Source organism: Pan troglodytes, chromosome 13 (genome assembly GCF_028858775.2).
Source record: "Pan troglodytes isolate AG18354 chromosome 13, NHGRI_mPanTro3-v2.0_pri, whole genome shotgun sequence".
Taxonomy (NCBI): Eukaryota; Metazoa; Chordata; class Mammalia; order Primates; family Hominidae; genus Pan; species Pan troglodytes.
In genome coordinates this window covers 133,192,428-133,211,890 of record NC_072411.2, presented here as the reverse complement: position 1 = coordinate 133,211,890, position 19,463 = coordinate 133,192,428, and the positions used below count along the sequence as shown (strand labels likewise).

Sequence of the window (19,463 nt, the reverse complement as noted above, 5' to 3'; positions counted from 1 at the left end):
CCATCAGCGTTCTGTATTTAGCTAATCTAGTGAGGACCTTTATGTCTAGCTAAGGGATTGTAAATACACCAATCAGCATCCTGTGTCTAGCTCAAGGTTTGTAAATGCACCAATCAGTGCTCTGTGTCTAGCTAATCTAGTGGGGACTTGGAGAACTTTTGTGTCTAACTCAGGGATTATAAATGCACCAATCAGCACGCTGTCAAAACGGACCAATCAGCTCTCTGTAAAACAGACCAATCAGCTCTCTGTAAAATGGACCTATCAGCAGGATGTGGGTGGGGCCAGATAATGGAATAAAAGCAGGCTGCCCAAGCCAGCAGTGGTAACCAGTGGGGTGTCTCTCTCTACTGTGGTAACTTTGTTCTTTTGCTCTTTGCAATAAATCTTGTTGCTGCTCAGTCTTTGGGTCCGTACTGCCTTTATGAGCTGTAACACTCACTGTTAGAGTCTGTAGCTTCACTCCCGAGGCCAGTGAGACCCTGAACCCACCAGAAGGAAGAAACTCCAAACACGTCCGAACATCAGAAGGAAGGAACAAACTCTGGACATGCCTCACTGCAAGGGTCACCGGCTTCATTCTTGAAGTCAGTGAGACCAAGAACCCACCAATTCTGGGCACAATATAATCCTCATTCTTCCTCCTTGAATATGCAGTTTACTGTGGCACACACATTCCCGTTGCAATGCTCTATTCCTGAATAAATATCTTTTTCTTTTAGAGAGCCTCTCTGTTATTTAGGTTGACAGTTTTTAACTGCCTTTTAGTATGCCTTGTAAATTTTGGTTGAAAGCTGGGCATGATGTATATGATAGTAGGACCTGAAGTAAATCCGCTTTATTGTGTGAGGTTTTATGTTAATCTGACTAGTAGCTGTGCCATGTTTAATGTTTCCTATAGCTGTAGGTGCCGGAAACTTTAGTTTCCTCTAGTTTCAGGTGGTTTTTTTTCTCTTCTGTTTTGGCTTTCCCTGAGAACTCTTATTTATTTTTTTTGAGATGGAGTTTTGCTCTTGTTGCACAGGCTGGAGGGCAGTGGCGCCATCTTGGCTCACTGGAACTTCCGCCTCGCAGGGTCAAGCAGTTCTGCTTTTCCTGAGTAGCTGGGATTACAGGCGCCCACAAACATATCCAGATAACTATTGTATTTTTAGTAGAGACAGAGTTTCACCATGTTGGACAGGCTGGTCTTGAGTGCCTGACCTCAAGTGATCACCCACCTAAGCCTCCCAAAGTGCTGGGATTACAGGTGTGAGCCATTGTGCCCAGCCAAGAACTCTTAAATAACTTAAATATCTTAAATAACTCTTTCAGTTATAGTCTACTTTTATTATGCTGGAGCCTGTTGATGTGGGGTGGGTGTCCCCCCCAAATTCCTGTTCACCTGGAAACTCAGAATATGAGTTTATTTGGAAATAGGGTCTTTGCAGATGGAAGTAGTTAAATTAAGATGAGGTCTTGCTGGATTGGAGAGGTCCTTAAATCCAATGACATGGTCTTATAAAAAGAGGGGAGGATGCATGGAGACAAAGACACAGAGGTGAAGGAATTCAGAACATTTTACCCCAAAATGTGTCACTCTGATGCAAGGATTATTTTGCACTAAAGGCACTTAACTAGCAGGTTTAAGAAGTTACTCTGGCCCTCCCTATTTTTTTTCCTAAAAGCAGGAGATAAAACCCTCTTGGAAGGCAAAACCCTCCTGGTAGGTAAAATCCTCCTGGAAGGAAGATAAAACCTTCAGTATGGAAGATGTCTTCCCTATACCAGGAGGAAAGTAAGGTTCTTATCATCAAGAACAAAAAGTTGAAGCTGAGATAAATCTACACAAACAAACTTTGTTAACCTGACCCTTATCTTCCTAGTCACTTTTCTACCCAATTAACCACCCTAGTACAAGCCCCTTTGCCTTATCATATTTTCACAGTTTTACTATTCTGTGCCCAACTCAGCATATAAATGTTTAACTCTGATTACTTTTTTTGAAAGGTCTTCATGTCTGTTGTCCCCAAAAATCATATATCGGAAACATAATTCCCAGTGCAACAGTGTTGGGAGGTGTTTAGGTCATGAGAACTCCACTCTCGTGAATGAATTAATGATGCTATAAAAAGCACCTACTCTGCTTTTCTACCGCATGAGGACCCAGCATTCATCCCCTCGGGAAGACGCACCACTCAAAGCACCCTCTTGAACTCAGAGTCTGGACCCTTACCAGACAACGAACCTGCCGGTGCCATGATCTTGAACTTCCCAAGCGCCAGAACTGTGAGAAATAAATTTCTATTCTTTATAAATTACCTGGTCTGTGGTATTCTGTTATAACAGCACAAAATGGACTAAGACAATTTTCTTATGAAGGCTCCCATGACACATAAAGCTTATATTAAATACATTTGTATACTTCTCCTGTTCATCTGTCTACATCTGTTTAATTCTCAGGCCCTACTGAAAGCCCTAGTAAGGTAGAGGTCAAATTTTGTCTCTCCTCCAGAGAGAAGGCCATGTGATGGTAGAGGCAGAGGTTGGAATGAAGCAGCTCCAAGCCAAAGAATGCGGAGAATTGCCAGCAATCACAAGAAACTAGGAGGCAAGGAAGGCTCCTTCCCAGCACCTTCAGAGGGGACATAGCCCTGACAACTTCCAGGCTCCAGAACTGTGAGACAATACATCTTTGTTGGTTCAGCCACCCAGTGTGTGGTATTTTATGGCAGCCCTAGCAAACTAATACCATAAGGTACTGGGGAGGAGAGGCATTGTGTAATCTTACAATTAAATCTCAGTGGGCCAAGTCCCTGCTGTGGCCTTTCTCTTTTTCTCCCCTGATGGAGACTAGAAGGCTAGAGAGGGGCTGAAGTTATCTCATTGCCCTTCCCCTAGGGCAGATAAGGCCCTGGTAAGGCAGTGTCCTTTGATGAGAACACTTAAGGAGAACAGAATGCTCTGGGCTTTCAAAATGGTTACTTTTCCGCTGGGCATGGTTTTAAATGGTTACATTTCCTCTCCTGTTGCCTGAAGCCTGGGGATTTTTCTCCTGTCTTCACAGTGAGAAACTGGCGACCTTCCTGGAGGTAACCCCAGGAAAATGTGGGGCTTCCCTACTACAGGGACCCCAGGAGTTTATGACACTTAAGCTAGCCCAAACACTCAGCCTCCAGCAATTCGTCAGGTACCATGTCAGTGCTCCTACAAGTTGCCGGCTCCTGGGTGGCTTCTGCTTCTGGAAGGTAAGTCGTGGTTCTCTGTATTCCTCTGTCTCTTCTATTTTTAGGGTGGGTGCTTTGCCTGTGACTACCATTCTCTGCACAATCTAAGAAAAGTTATTGCTTTTCAGTTTGTTCAGCTTTTTTGCTTGTAAAAATGGAAGTAATGACGTCCAGGCTCTTTACTGTCAGAGCTGTCTTATGGTGATTTTTTTTTGTTGTTGTCTTTCAGAAGTATTCGTGGTTTTATACTGGCATTTTATCTCCCTACTAACTCTTTTTCTCCTTCCCAAGGTATTTTTTTTTTCCTTGCTAAAGACTATAGGAAAACATCTGAGTAACAAAAGTAAGACACAGGAAAGTTACAGAGGCCCAGAATCATAAAAACTCAGAGTACTGGCTTTCAGGTCTATGATTCTGCCTTCCCTTTTAGAAATTACTGGAAGCCTCAGTAACTTCTGTATCTTACCTTCCTGGCTGATGGTCAGTCCTCTTATACTGGTACTGCACATTTCTTATCTTGTCAGTCTAAAAAGTTGTTTCCTGTATGTTTCTTTGTCTTGAGCTCACTTTGTAAGCAACTTGAGGTCCAAGGCTCAGCCTTCCCTGACCTTGACAGCTTCCCGGAGTCTTGTGCAAAGCCAGTTTGTGATTAAGGCTCTGGGACAACGGGTCATCAGTTGAATTATATTCTTTCTTCCAGTCCAGTTGGTTTGGTGTAGAATAAGTCAAATATATTTCTAAATTGCCTCTTGCCAGCACCTAAGCCCAGGCATGTACTGGTGGGTCTGCTCTATGATCCAGGCTCTGATAGGGATGGGCAACCCCCAGGGAGAGCTTTCCTGAGTCTGACATCTATGTCAAATATATGTCCAAACCCCTATTTCTCTTTAAAAACACTTCATATATCTGTCTCACAAAACCAATGCATGTGCATTGTAGATAACTTGGGAAATACAGGTAAGTGTATAAAGACAAAAATGAAAATGATCTATAAAACCATAGTCACTATTTTGATGCAATTCTTCTGGCCTTTTGCATTGCTAATACTCAGAGAGAAGGATGAAGGGTTGTTTAGCAATCAACAAAAATCAAGAATTACTGTTGCTGTGATTGTTTTCTGTGCATACAAAAAAAAAAATAATGCAGTGCTTTAGGAATGTGGCTGGGCAGGAACATGACTTTTGAAGTCAAATGCATCTGAGTTCAAACCCCAAGTCTGTCACTCACTGGACGTCCTTGGGCAAGCTGCTTCTCTGTGCTTCAATTTCCTCATCTGAAAAATGGGCCTGCTATCACCTACCTCATAGGGTTGCTGGGAATAACTAAATGATTTTATGTATGTAAAGCAACTTTTTTTTTTTTGAGACAGGGTTTCACTCTGTTGCCCAGGCTGGAGTGCAGTGGTGCAATCACAGCTCCCTGCAGCCTTGACCTCCCTGGGCTCAGGTGATCCTCTTGTCTCAGCCTCCTGAGTAGCTGGGACTATAGGCATGCACCACTACACCCAGCTAATTTTTAAATTTTTCTTCTAAAGACGGGGTTTCACCATGTTGCCCAGGCTGGTCTCCAACTCCTGGGCTTAAGTGATCCGCCCACCTTGGCCTCCCAAAGTGCTGGGATTACAGGCATGAGCTAGGTGCCTGGCCTGTTTGAAGCCCTTAAACCACAACACTGGCAACAAAGTATTCGATAAATGGAGCAGTTGGAGGAGAAAAAGCGTGAGGAGGAGGAAGAAAAGTAGGAACCAAAGCTACGCTGATTTCCATTTTTGGAACTGCTGTGACCTCACACAGCACACTGTGCTTCTCATTGTATTTCCAGTGGGAGAGTTCCTGCTGCTTGAAATGTGATTTATGACAGTTATAAACCAAGATTTCAGCTTGTCTTCATGGAAGAATGCCGGCTAATAAAGACAGAAAGAATGATAGAAATAGATCATCACTATTTCGTAAAGACCCTCGTTATAACTGATTCAGAAAATATGGTCAATGGGTGCTAAGGCCATAGGGTGAGAGGTCCTTGGGTATGGGATATTTACACATTACCAAACTACCATTTTGCAGATTATGTGTTAATTACAGTGGAGAGATCTTTTGGACATCACCTTAACTAAATGATCGAAATTAGGTTTATAAAATAAAAGACAAACATTGCATGTTCTCACTTACTTGTAGGATCTAAAAATGGAAACAATTGAACTCATGGAGGTAGACAGTTAGGATGGTTACCAGAGTGTGGGAAGGGGAGTGGTGGTGGTTGCAGGGGTGGGGGCACTGTCAGAGGGAGGTAGGAATGGTTAATGGGTACAAAAAAGAGAAAGAATGAATAAGACCTACTATTTGATAGCACAACAGGGTGACTATAGTCAATAATAACTGAAATGAACATTTAACAATAACTAAAAGAGTATAATTGGAATGTTTGTAACACAGAGGATAAATGCTTGAGGGGGATGGATACCCCATTCTCCATGATTTTACAATTGCATGTCTGTATCAAAACATCTCATATATCCCATAAATATATACACCTACATTGTACCCATAAACATTTAAAAAAATTTTTTTAAAGTTAGGTTTACAAATAATGAGACTAACATTATATGCCTGCTGATGTGATAACGGTAGTACTCTCTTATGTGTGGTTTCACTATCCTGAGTTTTAGCCACAGCCTGAAAATGTTAAATTTAAAACTCCACAAATACACAATTCAAAAATTTTCTTCCTTTCTTTCTTTATTTATTACAACTTAAACTTTATTTACTTGATTGAGAGCCTATTGTACATAGAATGTTTTATGTGGTTGAGCTTAGCTTTGTTCACACTGACTTCAGGGAGTCTGATTGTCTATGCTCAAGATTGTTCAATTGCTGCTGTTGCCCTTGGTTTCTTTTCTTTCAGGATCAAGATGGGTACTTTCACATAATATCTTATTTTTAATTCCTTCTCTGGCAATTCTTTCCTGGATTCTTTGCTTTGCATAATTATACCTACAATGAAACCAGCATCCCAAAGTCACCAAGATAAATCCTCCTACTCCAACATCACATGATTTTCTAATTCTACTAGTTAACAAAAAAAAAGTCCAAAGCCAGCCACAACAGATCCTAATGAACCATACAATATTGAATCCCGGGCACAGGGAATATTTTCAACACCTGAAATGCCTAGGAGCTTAAAGAGCTTCCCCTTCGCGGGCTCGCCGGGCTCCGGAGCGGCGGCCATGGGGACGACTCCCCGCCTCCACCCGCCCAGCACCGCCGGCGCCGCGGGAGAAGGAAGACCGGCCAGCCGCGCCCCTCCCCGTCCCCCGCAAATTCACAAGTTTTAAATCACGCGCTGTTCTGAGCAGCGCAGTGAAATCTCTCGCTGTCCCACTCCATCCTGCTCAGGAGGCGAATCATCCCTCTGTCCCGCGTATCCATGCTGGAGACACCACCGGCTGGTATCGCAGTGCCGGTGTTCAAGGAACCCTTATTTTACTAAATAATGTCCCCAAAGCACAAGCGTAGTGATGCCAGCAATTCGGATATGCCAAAGAGAAGACCTCAAGTGCTTCCTTTAAGCGAAAAGGCAAAAGTTCTCAAGAAACAAAATCGTTTGCTGAGATTGCCAAAAATCTATGGTCAGAATAAAATTTCTAATTCTGAAATTGTAAAGAAAGAAAAAGAATGTGTGCTGGTTTTGCTGTTGTACCTCAAACTGCAAAAGTGATGACCACAGTGCGTGATAAGTGCTTAGTTAAGACGAAAAAGGCATTACATTCGTGGGTGGAAGACCTGAACAGAAACTTCTTCTGATTGGCGGCAGTCAGGCTTGGTACTCTCTGCAGTTTCAGGCATCCACAGGGGGATCTTAGAACTGAAAAAAAAAAAAAGGTTAATCTGAATTACATCATGAGGCGGTAATTAGGCAAATAGAGATTCCAGAATAGTCCGTTAGGCTCTCCAAGAATGTCAACGTCATGAAAGACGAAAAAAGGTAGGGAGACAGCTCTAGATGAAAAGGTATTAAACAGTCAAATACAATGCATGAACCCTGATTAAATGCAAGATAAAGATTTTTTAAAAATACAGATTATGAGATAATATTATTGTATCCATGTTAAATGTTAAATTTCTTCATTGTGATCATGGTATTGGGTTATGTAAGGAATGTTCTTTTAGGAACTGCAGGTGAAGTATTTAGGGGTGAAGTGAGCATATGTCTGCAACTTACTCCAAACGCTTCAGCAAAAATGTATATATATTTAGTGAAGGGTAATTGGGTGTTTGTTTAACTGATTTTCAACTTTTCTGCAAGTTTGATATTTAAAAAAATTAAAAGATGGCCAGGAGTGGTGGCTCATGCCTATAATCCCAGCACTTTGGGAGGCTGGAGGCGGGTGGATCACTTGAGGTCAGGAGTTTGAGACCAGCCTGGCCAACATGGTGAAACTGCCAACTCTACTAAAAATACAAAAAATTAGCTGGGTGTGGTGGTGCATGTCTGTAGTCCCAGGTACTCGGGAGGCTGGGGCAGGAAAATTGCTTGAACCCAGGAGGCAGAGGTCGCAGTGAGCTAAGATTTCACCACTGCACTCCAGCCTGGGCAACAGAGTGAGACTCTATCTCAAATAAATAAATAAATAAATAAAGTAAATAAAATAAATTTGGGAATAAAATCCTGCTTTCAGGTAAATGTTAGAACAAGACCTCCCACTGTCCTAGCTATTGGGATTCTCCTAAGGAGAATTAGGAATCCTCTAGTTTAAAGACACTGGTGTAGTTGGGCATGGTGGCTCATGCCTATAATCTCAGCACTTTGGGAGGCTGAGGAGGGAGGATCACTTGAGGCCAGGAGCTTGAGACCAACCTGGGCAATATAGTGAGACCCTGACTCTACAAAACAATTTAAAATCAGCCAGATGTGGTGGCACACGCCTGTAGTCCCAGCTACTCAGGGGACTGAGGTGGGAGGATTGCTTGAGCCCGGGAGGTCAAGGCTGCAGTGAGCCGTGATCACACCACTGCAGGCACACTCCAGCCTGGGCAATGGAACGAGACCCCGTCTCAAACAAAACAAAACAAAACAAAACAAAACAAAAAGACACTGGCATAATCTTTTCTGGCTGTGTTTTCCCATATGAGTCTCCTTTACGGTCTACCATTTAAGTGTAATCCTTCTCTACATTTGAATTGTATTTGGTTTGCTTTACAATTCTAAGAAGTTTCCATTGAGCTGATGTTTAATAGGCCCTTGAGTAGTGATACTGCTAATGTGCTACCAGATTTAGTCACTGGAACTGTCTTAACAGGCTGGAGAGAATGTAAGGTGAGAAAAGCCTGTGTCTGTGTTGTGGGAATTCTGTACAGTTATGTTAAGGTGAGCAAGGAATCTGTGTGAAAGCCACTTTCTTTCCTGAGAGCATCTGATACACTGTCACGTGTTCCCATAACAAGGACTCAGATATGCTGTCACATCAAGGAGACATGGAAAATAGGAAGTCAAGACCTTTCTACTGGGTAAAAATGAGGAGAAATTTCCTTAAGGAAATAACACAAAATAATTAGACAGCTAACAACATTTGTTGTTTGTATTATCTGACAAAATTTCAACAGTGGATTGTGAATTATTCTTTTCTTTGCCACTCAAAGTAGATGGAGATCATAATTTCACAGAAATGGTATATGAGTTGGGATGCTAGCTCTTGGTGACAGATTACTGTCACATAGTAAAGGGATAAACATAGTGGGAGGAATTCAAAAGATGACTCTGTCCCTAACTGTAATTGCATCAAGGGATGACATGTTAGTTTCTTTTCACTTGCCAATTCCAATTGTTGGATGAGGATTGCTTAGAAGACTATATTAAGGATTCCTGGGACACTCCAGGCTCAGGGAGAAAGAGTACAGTAATTGATTAGTGATGTCTGTCATGACTTTTTTGAAAGAGTGCAAGTGGCATGGAAGCCATATTTGCTAACTTTGAATTCCAAACACAAACTAAATTGAATGCTTAAAAAACACTAACACCTTCAAGAAAGCATTTATTAAAGTAATGATCATTGGCCTTGGTTAGTGGGTACAAAAAAACAGAAAGAATAAATAAGATCTAGTATTTGATAGCACAACAGGGTGACTATAATCAATAATAATTTAATTGTACATTTGAAAATAACTAAAAGAGTATAACTGGACTATTTGTAACACAAAGGATGAATGCTTTAGTTGATGGATACCTCATTTACCCTGATGTGATTATTACACATTGTATGCCTATATCAAAATCTCATGTACCCCTTAAATATATACATCTACTATTACCCACAAAAATTAAAAATAAAAAGTTTAAGGCCGGGAGGCTTCGGCCAGTGGCATGGAAAGGAGGGAACTAAGACTGAAGTCTGAAAGCCAAGCTTTAAATCCAACAGAAAATGAACTAGAAGAGAGTTAAGCCGAGTCCTCTTCAGGACACAGAATGATAGCCAGCCCAGAGCAGGGGCTTGGCTCTGTCACTGTGGAAACACAGAGAAAGTTCTGGCTTGGATGGGGTGTTGGCAGTGCCATCTACACTGTGTCAGGGGAAGGGGCAAGGAGACCAGGTGCAAGGATGCACGTGGTCCACCTGATGCCAGGGGCAGCTGTTGTGGGCACGATTACGGGGCTGCATAGCCAGGGCTGTGAAACCTTTGCATCTCGGAACTTGCTCAGAAGCCCTCTGTTATGATTTGGCTTCCTGGGCAAGACAAGGTCCGTTGATCAGAAGCCAGTGGGAAGCTGTGGTTTCCAGAATGAGCTCAGCTAACATAAGCTTGCTCCACAGGCCTGCTCATCAGACCTTGGAGCCTCTCAGGCTGAGGACTCGCCTTGGGAATCCCCCACCAGGAAGGTGGTTCCAGGAGACCGGGGAGGTGGAGGGGACTGCCAGCCTTCATCTCCTGGCCGTGTGCAGACTCACACCTACTCATGCTCCTGGTTTTTAAGAAGATCCACACTGGACAGATGTGTATCCTGGATGCTTCCAGCCTCTCCAGTTTCCTAGGAGATCCTGCTCTTTAATGCCCTCCTTATAGTCAGCTGAGGGACACAGGATGTACAGGGTTTTACCAGGTTCTTGTCCCCTGATAGTGTCTGGGAAGATGTGTTTATTTCCCCTTCCTGCTGTAACACATTGCCATATATTAAGTGGCTTAAAATAACACAAATTTATTATCTTACAGTTCTGTAGGTTAGAAGCCCAACACAAGTCTCACTGGGCTAAAATCAGGGTGCTGGCAGGACTGTGTCCTCCTGGAGGCTCTAGAGGAGAACCTGTTTCTCTGCCTTTCCAGCTTCCAGAGCCAGTTCTTCCTGCAGCCCTTGGCTCATGGCCCCTTCTTCCATCTTCAAACCCAGTAACAGTGGGTTGAGTCCTTCTCACATCCTATCCCTCTGTCTCTTCTGCCCTACTCTCTACCTTCAAGAGCTCTTGTGATTACATTGGGCCTATCAGGATAATCCAGGACAATTGGCAACCTTAATTCCATTGACAACCTTAATTTGCCATGTAATTTAACATACTCACCAGTTCTTGAGATTTGTACCTGGACATACTGGGACGGGGGAGATTATTCTGCCCACCTCAGAAGCCCCGAACAATGCTCCAGGATCCACACAACCACCGCCTCCACCTGGTTGCTGCTGGTCACTTTAGCCAGCCACCTCTCCTTCCTTCCTTCTGGCCACCTGGGAACTAGCTTTTCTGGGGTGCGCATGCTTCCTGAGCCACTGCACCCAAGGATGGACCCAAGCATCACTCTGATTCCCCAAGGCCCAGCTGAAACAGAGGAAAACATTATCACTGTGACAACTGGCAGCAGAGGTCCTGATAGCTGGGGAAACACCTTGGCAACTGTTAGGGCAAATGGCGGAGCAGAGGACGCAGACATCGGCCAGCACCTGGGCCATCATGCAGAGGCTTCAGCTGCTGGAAGGAAGGAAAGAGGAAGGGGAGAAAGAAGGGCCAGGAAGGCAGAAGGTGAGAGAAGCCTGCCTGCAAGAGGCTGGCTCCTGTGGGGGCTGGCCTGAGGATGTTCTCCGGGGACAGGGTGGCCGTGGGCCATTTCAGCTGTGCAGATGCCCGATGGAAGCTTGTGTTTCTGTGATGTGAAATCTCCCTGTCTCTCTGCAGTCCCTGAGCTTCAGAAACGCCCATGACACCTTGTGGGCAGGGGGTCTCTATAGGACTCCTGGAAGAGGAGACAAGTAACTGACAAGTGGCACCATGGGAAAAGCAGAGGCTGTAGAGGTGTCAGCAGCCCTGCCCTGGGAATGTGCAGAAAACTTGGGAGGGCATTGGCCATCCCCAGACCACACAACAGGACATCCCACGGAGGGCTGTGGCCTTCCTTAGCCCTCTGGGCTCACAATGAGCCAACCTCATGTAGAGTTCAAGGCACGGCCAGGCTCCAGCTGACTTCTGGATCACACCTGCTAAGACCAGGTAGTACCTTTTAATCCAATATTATTACTGAAGGCTTGGGCATAAGAAGAGAGCACTTTAGCATAGAGGGAGCATTCCAAAGTGCTCACCAGGATTGTGGCTCCTGGCACACAAGCTGTGCCCGCCCTCAGGCTTTCCCTGTCCCTATAGGCCTTGGCCTGCTGCCTGCAGGAGGGTTTGCCCACATGTCCTGATGAGAGCTCAGGTGACCATGTCGTCTCTATCTTTGAGGTCTAGTAACCCCCCCTCCCTCTCCAAATGTACCTTCTCTTGCCGGATGTGGTGGCTCACACCTGTAATCCCAGCACTTGGGAGTTTGAGGCAGGAGGATGGTTTGAGTCAGGAGTTTGAGACCAGCCTGGGCAACATAGCGAGACCCCCGTCTCTGCAAAAAAATTAAAAAAAAAAAATTAGCCGGGCCTGGTGGTATGTACCTGTAGTCCCAGCTGCTCAGGAGGCTGAGGTAAGAGGATCATCTGAGCCCAGGATGTTAAGGTTGCAGTGAGCCATGATTGTGCCATTGCCCTCAAGCTTGGGCAACAGAGCAAGACCCTGTCTCACACACACACACACACACAAAAACCCAATAACAACAAAAAACCCACAAATGTACCTTCTCTGGGCCTAATGAAAGGTAAAAAAATCCCTGCTTACCCTCAGTTGTCAAGATCCCAGCCAACTCCAAGTTGTGAATGGTACAAAGCGGAGCTGTCAGGCTTTTGAACTCCTCTGGGTCAAAGGGTAGGCTATTTTTAAGGCCCCTGGTATGTGTTGCCAAGTTTCCTTCTAGAAACCACATAGGCTGCCCTCTTCCCTAGACATCTGCCAGCACTAAGCATTGCCATCTAATAAATCTCTGCCAAGTTGGTATGAAAAAACCTCATTTTCATTTTTTGTTCTTTGATTACGTGTGTATATTTTAAAAATATGCATATTGTTTCAGGGAAACACTCCCAAACCATGTTTTTCCTCTGTTCTCACACCACCACGACAACAATCATCAACACAGAAGGAGAATTCTGGGACCAGATGTATGGGGGGTTGTCCCACTAAGCCGTGGACAACAGTGGGGTGTCCTCCAGTTCAATTCCAACACTGTCTACCTGGAGATAGTCTTACAGCCCACAGGTTGAGGGCTCAGTCCCAAGACTATCCCCGACCAGTCTGGCCCTTCGGAACTTCTGACCGACCAACTTCAAGTTGGGGTTCCCACAACGCCCTCTTTGGGTTTGATCAATTTGCTGGAGTGGCTCACAGAACTCAGGGAAACACATTAGCCAGTTGATTCTAAAGGATATTACAAAGGACACTGATGAAGAGATGCACAGGGCAAGGTATAGGGGAAGGGGCATGGAGCTTCCAGGAACCTCCTTGTGCTCAGCTCTCCGGAAGCTCTTTGAACCCTGTCCTCTTGGGGTTTTTATGGAAGCTTCATGATGTCAGCGTTCGTTCTCTCAGGGCGTAGAACAGAACCCTCTCTGGGGAGAGTCTTAAGACCCACAATCAGAAAGGTGGGGACAGATACGAGTCCTGCCTTGCGGCAGATGAAAGGAGAGCAGGAGAAGGCCAGAGAGATTCTGTTTCCTGAGGCCTAACACAGCCACTGTCATAACACGAGACTGTAACAAGGACTATGGGGGTTCCGAGCCAGAAACTGTGGACAAAAGCCAACACGTGTGTACTTATCATAACACCACACATGTCACTTCTTGTGAATGATATTAGTAATAATGAAAAACCTATTTCCAGTGTCGCGAATCTCTATTTAGATGTGAGAAAAAATGTTTGACTTATATGAAGCAGAGAAGGTTTCCTTATCTGTGCAGCTCTCGTTATGAGGTCTGAGGCTGGAGTGGGGGAAAGAAGAGCAAAACGAGAAAAACAAAAAAGAGGGGAAAGAGAAGATGAGAAGAAAATAAAAGTGGCAAGAAGAGATAAAAAAACAAAAAAGTCAATTGCTCTGCATCTTGTCTTGGGTGCCATGCCTGGGAGACAGGCAGGTAGGCGATGGGCTGAACAAGGTCTGCCCAGCACACTCTGCATTCTGCCACATCATGTGCAGGCCAGTGGTTCCCAGACCATGTGGCTTCAGGACCCCTTTACACTCTTAAAAAGTGTTAAGGATCTCAAAAACTCTTATCTATGTAGATATCTATCAGTGTTTCCTGTGTTAGAAATTAAAACAAAGAAACTGGCTGGGCGTGATGGCTCACGCCTGTAATCCCAGCACTTGGGGAGGCCGAGAGGGTGGATCACGATGTCAGGCGTTCAGCCTGGCCAGCATGGTGAAACCCCATCTCTACTAAAAATACAGAAAAATTAGCCAGGCGTGGTGGTGGTTGCCTGTAATCCCAGCTATTTGGGAGGCTGAGGCAGAGAATTGCTTGAACCCGGGAGGCGGAGGTTGTAGTGAGCCGAGATTGCGCCACTGTACTCCAGCCTGGGTGACAGAGCGAGACTCTTGTCTCAAAAAAAAAAAAAAATAAATTTAGTGAGAAGAGAAGCATTATTTTTACATTTCCACAAATCTCTGTGATGCTGGGCTTTATGAAAGATGGTTGGCCTCTCCTATCTCTATTCAGTCTATTGGGGTATCACACAGCATACAGCCTCCAGAAAACTCCACTGTACACTCACTAAAGGAAGACAGTGGAAAAGGAAATACTAACAACATTTCAGTATTATTATGAAAATAGTTTTGACCTTGTGGATCCCCAGAAAGTGTCCCAAGACCACCCTTCCCCACAGAGTGCCTGAGCCACACTTTGAGAAGTGCTGATCTAGGCCGGGGAATTGATGGAATCTACCCCATTCTTCCCAGGAAGGCAATCTTACAATAGCTATCAAGAACTTTAAAAGCAGGATGGGCGCGGTGGCTCACGCCTGTGATCCCAGCACATTGGGAGGCCAAGGCGGGCAGATCGCAAGTTCAGGAGTTCGAAACCAGCCTGGTCAACATGGTGAAACCCTGTCTCTACTAAAAATACAAAAATTATCTGGGTGTGGTGGCAGGTGCCTGTAATCCCAGCTACTCGAGAGGCTGAGGCAAGAGAATCGCTTTAACCCGGGAGACAGACGTTGCAGTGAGCTGAGATTGCGCCATTGCACTCCAGCCTGGGTGGATGAGTAAAACTCCGTCTCAAAGAAAACAAACAAACAAACAAACAAACAAAAAAACAAAAGCCATAAAAGCATTAGGGCCTGTTGATGTAGTGATTCCTCTTTGGGGACTATATTTTATATTTATTAATTTTATTTTTTGAGACAGGGTCTCAGTCTGTTGCCGAGGCTGGAGTGCAGTGGCACCATCCCAGCTCACTGCAGCCTTGACCTCCCTGGCTCAGATTATCCTCCCACCTCAGCCTCTCGAGGACTTGGGATTACAGGCGCATGCCACCAAACCGGGCTATTTTTTGTAAAGATAGGGTCTCCCAATGTTTCCCAGGCTAGTCTCAAACTCCTGAGCTCAAGCAATCCTCCTGCCCCTGCCTCCCAAAGTGCTGGGATTACAGACGTCAGCCACCTCGCCCAACCCTCAGGGAATATATTTTAAAACAGTAATTCCCAAAGGAAGGAAAAACTTCCTAAATGACCTATAATTGGGGAATGGTTAAATAAATGCTGGCATATACATTTAATAGAATAGTATGTGGTTTAAAAGGATAATGATGAAGACTCTGCACTAGCATGGAAGGAATATCTACAGCTCTAAGTGAAAAAATCCGAATTATATAACTGACTCTTCACCATGCCTGCCAATCTCATGCTGGCTCTGCCTGGAAACAAAGCCTCAAAGGCAACGAGAGAAAGTAGGTTCTATTCCATATATAGGGTAGGGACTATGGGAGAATTTTTCCTTCTCTTTTTGGTTTATTTTGATTTATTTATTACTATTATTATTATTTTGCAATTAGTGAAAACAAAAATCAGGACTCTCGAATTTGTCTTGCTTCCCCAGGTCAGTGCGGTTGGGAGGTGTGGGGAGAGCAGCCACCCAGACCCAGAGGTGGGGAGATGGGGAGGAAGGAAGGAGTGGGGGAGGCTCTGAGTGGGGAAGTCAGGCCTGGAGGGGCTGATAGCTCAGCTGGTTCTAAGTTCCCTTTCAGTGCTGACTGAGAAAGCTCTCCTAAGCAGCTGTTGTCAGAGGCCTGCGGGAGACACAGACCAAGCACAGGGGCTATGCTTTGCCTCACCAAGGGAGGAAGCTGGGGGGGCGGCCAGGGGGTGGGCGGCGGTGGCAACTGCAGCACCCAAGACCTCTTGGAGAGAACTGAAGTCAGTGGCCACACCCAAGTCACAAAGGAGCCGGGCGGGCACTGCAGGCTTCATCCACTGATGGGGAGCTTGACAGACACCAAAGCCACCGTGGCCTGGTGAGGCAGGATGCAGAGTTTCTGCTTAGGTAGGACAGGGCCAGATTTGTATTTTAGGAAGCCTTGCTGTAGCTGGGTGCAGGCTATGTTAGGAGTTGGAGGGGGGGCACCAGCTGAAGTTGAACACAATGGTACTTTAAAAAATAGCACTAAAAGGCTGGATGTGGTGGTCGACACTTGTAATCCCAGCACTTTGGGAGGCTGAGGTGGGAAGATTGCTTGAGCCCAGGAGTTCGAGACCATCCTGGGCAATATAGTAAGACCTAGTCTCTACAAAAGTTAAAAATTAGCCTGGCATGGTGGTGTGCCCCTGTGGTCCCAGCTACTTGGGAGGCTGAGGCACGAGGATTGCTTGAGCTTGGGAGGTCAAGGCTGCAGTAAGCTATGATTGGGCTACTGCACTCTAGCCTGAGAGACAGAGTGAGACCCTGTCTCAAAAAAAAAAAAAGGTCATAAAGTTGACCAACAGACACTCCCTACTGGGGTAGAGAGTATGGGATGGGCTTTATTCCCCTGAGCTAAAAATGTAACCAGGGTCCCAATTATACCTTGCAACTTAGATGCAATCTTCTAGGATTGCAAATGTGCTCTTTCATCGTGCTCTTGCCCTTTGCATTGGAGCCCAGTTGGCTGGTGCACATCCAAGGTGCAGCTGGCAGGCTCCAGCTTTGCTGCTGCAGCACACCTAACCAACCTCAGTAAGATCGCCCCATAACCAACAAAACTCTGGTGGTGCTGACCAAGGGGAGACTGATACACAAACTGGGTTGTTGGCAGCCAGGCAGATTCCCACACCCATAGTGGAAAGGAGCGATTTGTCAGCTAATGGCTCTTTCTGGCTTGGGCATGATGAAGGAATGGAAGGCATGGGTCTGTGGTGTGGCCAATGTGACAGGGCTGTCAGAAAGTTGAATACACTGAAGTCAAACATAGGAAATGAGCAATAGGGTTAGTTCAGCATGAACCTATGCCAATTCTTATTTACTTTTCGGGGTTCACTAAAATATGATGTGATTAAGATGTTCTGCTCTCTAGTTTGGTGTGTGTCTCAAAGAACCCCAGTGGAGTCCTAAAGAACCACATGAGCACCCCCAGCCACAGCTGCCTTGCCCTGGCCCCTGCCCCGGTTAGGCCCTGGAGGTCCCTAAAAGGTCTGATGGGCTGGGCCTGCTTTCTTCCAGCTCTGCCAGAGTGGAAACTTGGCCCCAGCTATGGCCTGGTCCAGGTGTGGGCTGCAGTGGGAACTTGTCCCATGCTACTGGGACACCCTGCTTCCACAACCATCAGCTTCTGCCAGCGTCATTTCACTGATCTCTAGTTCATTGATCTCTACCCTCCACCACTTACACTGACCTCGTGGCATCTTGGCCTAATACTACAGGGTGCATCTCTTCTGATGAGGACACTTTTTTCTCCACACTCTCCGGTCCCCAGCTTTGTTAAGGTACACGTGACAAAAATTGGATATGTGAATGATGAACAGTGTGATATTTTGATATACGTATACATTGGGAAATGATTAAATCAAGCTAATGAACACATCCATCAATCACATAGTTATCTTTTTTGTGTGTGTGGTGAGAACATTTCAAATTTACTCTTGTAGCAATTTCCAAGTTTACAATACAGAACTATTAACTACAGTCACCATGCTATTATATACAATAGATCTCCAGAACGTATTCCTCTTAACTGAAACACCTTTGACCAACATCTCCCCCTTCCACACCCTCCCTAGCCCTCCAGCCCCTGGCAACCCCCATCCTATTTCCTGCTTCTGTGAGTTTTGACTTCTTTAAATTCCACATATAAGTGAGGTCATGCAGTATGTGTCTTTCTGAGTCTGGCTTATTTCACTGAGCATGATGCCCTCTGGGTTCATTTATGTTGTCACAAATGACAAGACTCCCTTTTTTAATGGCTAAATAATATTTCATTGTGTATATGTTTTTAATCCATTCATCCACTGATGGACACTTAGGCTTTTTCCCTATCTTGGTTATTGTGAATAAAAAGGACACTTTTTAATGCAACTACCGTGCCATTATCTTAGCTAACACAATTAAAAGTCAATCTGTAGACCGGGCGTGGTGGCTCACCCCTGTAATCCCAGCACTTTGGGAGGCGAGGCGGACGGATCACGAGGTCAGGAGATCGAGACCATCCTGGCTAACACGGTGAAACCCCGTCTCTACAAAAAATACAAAAAATTAACCAGGTGTGGTGGTACCTGCCTGTAGTCCCAGCTACTTGGGAGGCTGAGGAAGGAGAATGGCGTGAACCCGGGAGGTGGAGCTTGCAGTGAGCCGAGATAGTGCCACTGCACTCCAGCCTGGGCGACAGAGCGAGACTCCGTCTCAAAAACAACAACAACAACAAAAAGTGAATCTGTAATATCGTCCACCACGAAATCCATATTCAGATTCCTCCATTGTGTCAAAACTGTCTTTTTATGGCTGGTTTGTTCAAATCAGGGCTCAAATAAGGGCGCGGGTTGCATTCTTTCCAAGTCACCCCTTTTTTTCCCCCTTTCCTTTTCATGTCATTGATTTGTTGGAAAAACTGGGTCATTGTTTGGGAGTGCATTCTCAATGCACAGCAAATAATTGGAATCCTCTATCCAGCACTTGCCCTTGGAAAGGCCTCCATGCAGGAGGCAGCTGCCTCCCGGAACTCAGTCCTCTCTCAGCCTCTTTCCACCTCAAATCCCAACCACACACTCGCCACCCACGTCCCCGCTTCATTCTGTGAATTGCCTTTCCTCTCCCCCGCCGCCATCTTTTTGCGCAGATCACCTTAGCTTGTCTGTCTTCTGTAGTCTTCTATCTGCTTTGTCCACCACCAGAATTTGTTACTACCGAGGAGGGCCAGCAGACACAAATCCTTCCCCTAGAGGCTGGTGGGAGGAAGGAAGACAGCTCCCAGCCCCACAGTGAGGCTCCTGCTCCTGCTTCATGGAGGGCGATGTGCGGGAACCTTACCTGGTTCTTCCCCCGGCAGCGAGTATGGGTGGCTGGGACAGCATCTACGTTCGTTGTCGCATCTGCAGGGCCTAGCGCAGCGCCTGGTACTTGCAGGGCATCAAGAATGATTCTTGGAGGGCTGAACAACCAGCATGAGGGCAGGCAATGGGCCTTCCTTGTTGTCTTTGATACAGTGGCCAGGCCTGAAGAATCAGGATGAACAAGCGGAATGTGAATTTGTTATTTTTATTTTTAATTTTTCTGGTACATAGTAGGTGTCTGTATTTACGGGGTACATGAGATCAAAGTAAATTTGTGACACAGCATTCAGTTATATTCTCTCCACTCCTGAAAGATTCTCTTCACCTGCAGTTAAAGCAAATCATGCTGTAGGACGTCACTGTTGAGTCATTCTCCGGGGGCTCCCAGAGACACGGCATTCTCGTTTTCACTCTGAG

General features: G+C 45.4%; 1 protein-coding gene, 1 long non-coding RNA gene and 1 pseudogene across 4 annotated transcripts in view; 1 reads left to right on the top strand and 2 right to left on the bottom strand.

Moving 5' to 3' along the window:
- Window positions 1-2,762: 2,762 nt before the first annotated feature.
- The window catches only part of GPR55 (G protein-coupled receptor 55), a 54,150-nt gene continuing 37,449 nt past the window's right edge, over window positions 2,763-19,463 (top strand). Inside the window, exon 1 of one of the 2 annotated variants that reach the window (XM_054680178.2) lies at window positions 2,763-3,227. The gene's annotated coding sequence lies outside the window, so the exon portion shown is untranslated. The remainder of the gene's footprint in view (window positions 3,228-19,463) is intronic. The other variant, XM_016950681.4, reaches the window with a different exon arrangement.
- Window positions 5,924-19,355, bottom strand: LOC134808074 (uncharacterized). Of its 2 annotated transcripts, none has more exons than XR_010150253.1 (5): window positions 19,024-19,355; window positions 11,934-12,054; window positions 10,752-11,003; window positions 6,903-7,067; window positions 5,924-6,196 (listed from the first exon to the last, which is right to left on the bottom strand). It is a non-coding gene; the product is annotated as an uncharacterized LOC134808074 (long non-coding RNA). The 2 variants fall into 2 exon arrangements; XR_010150254.1 differs by having other exon boundaries at window positions 10,771-11,003.
- On the bottom strand, window positions 6,156-6,581 carry LOC134808073 (cytochrome c oxidase assembly protein COX20, mitochondrial-like; annotated as a pseudogene).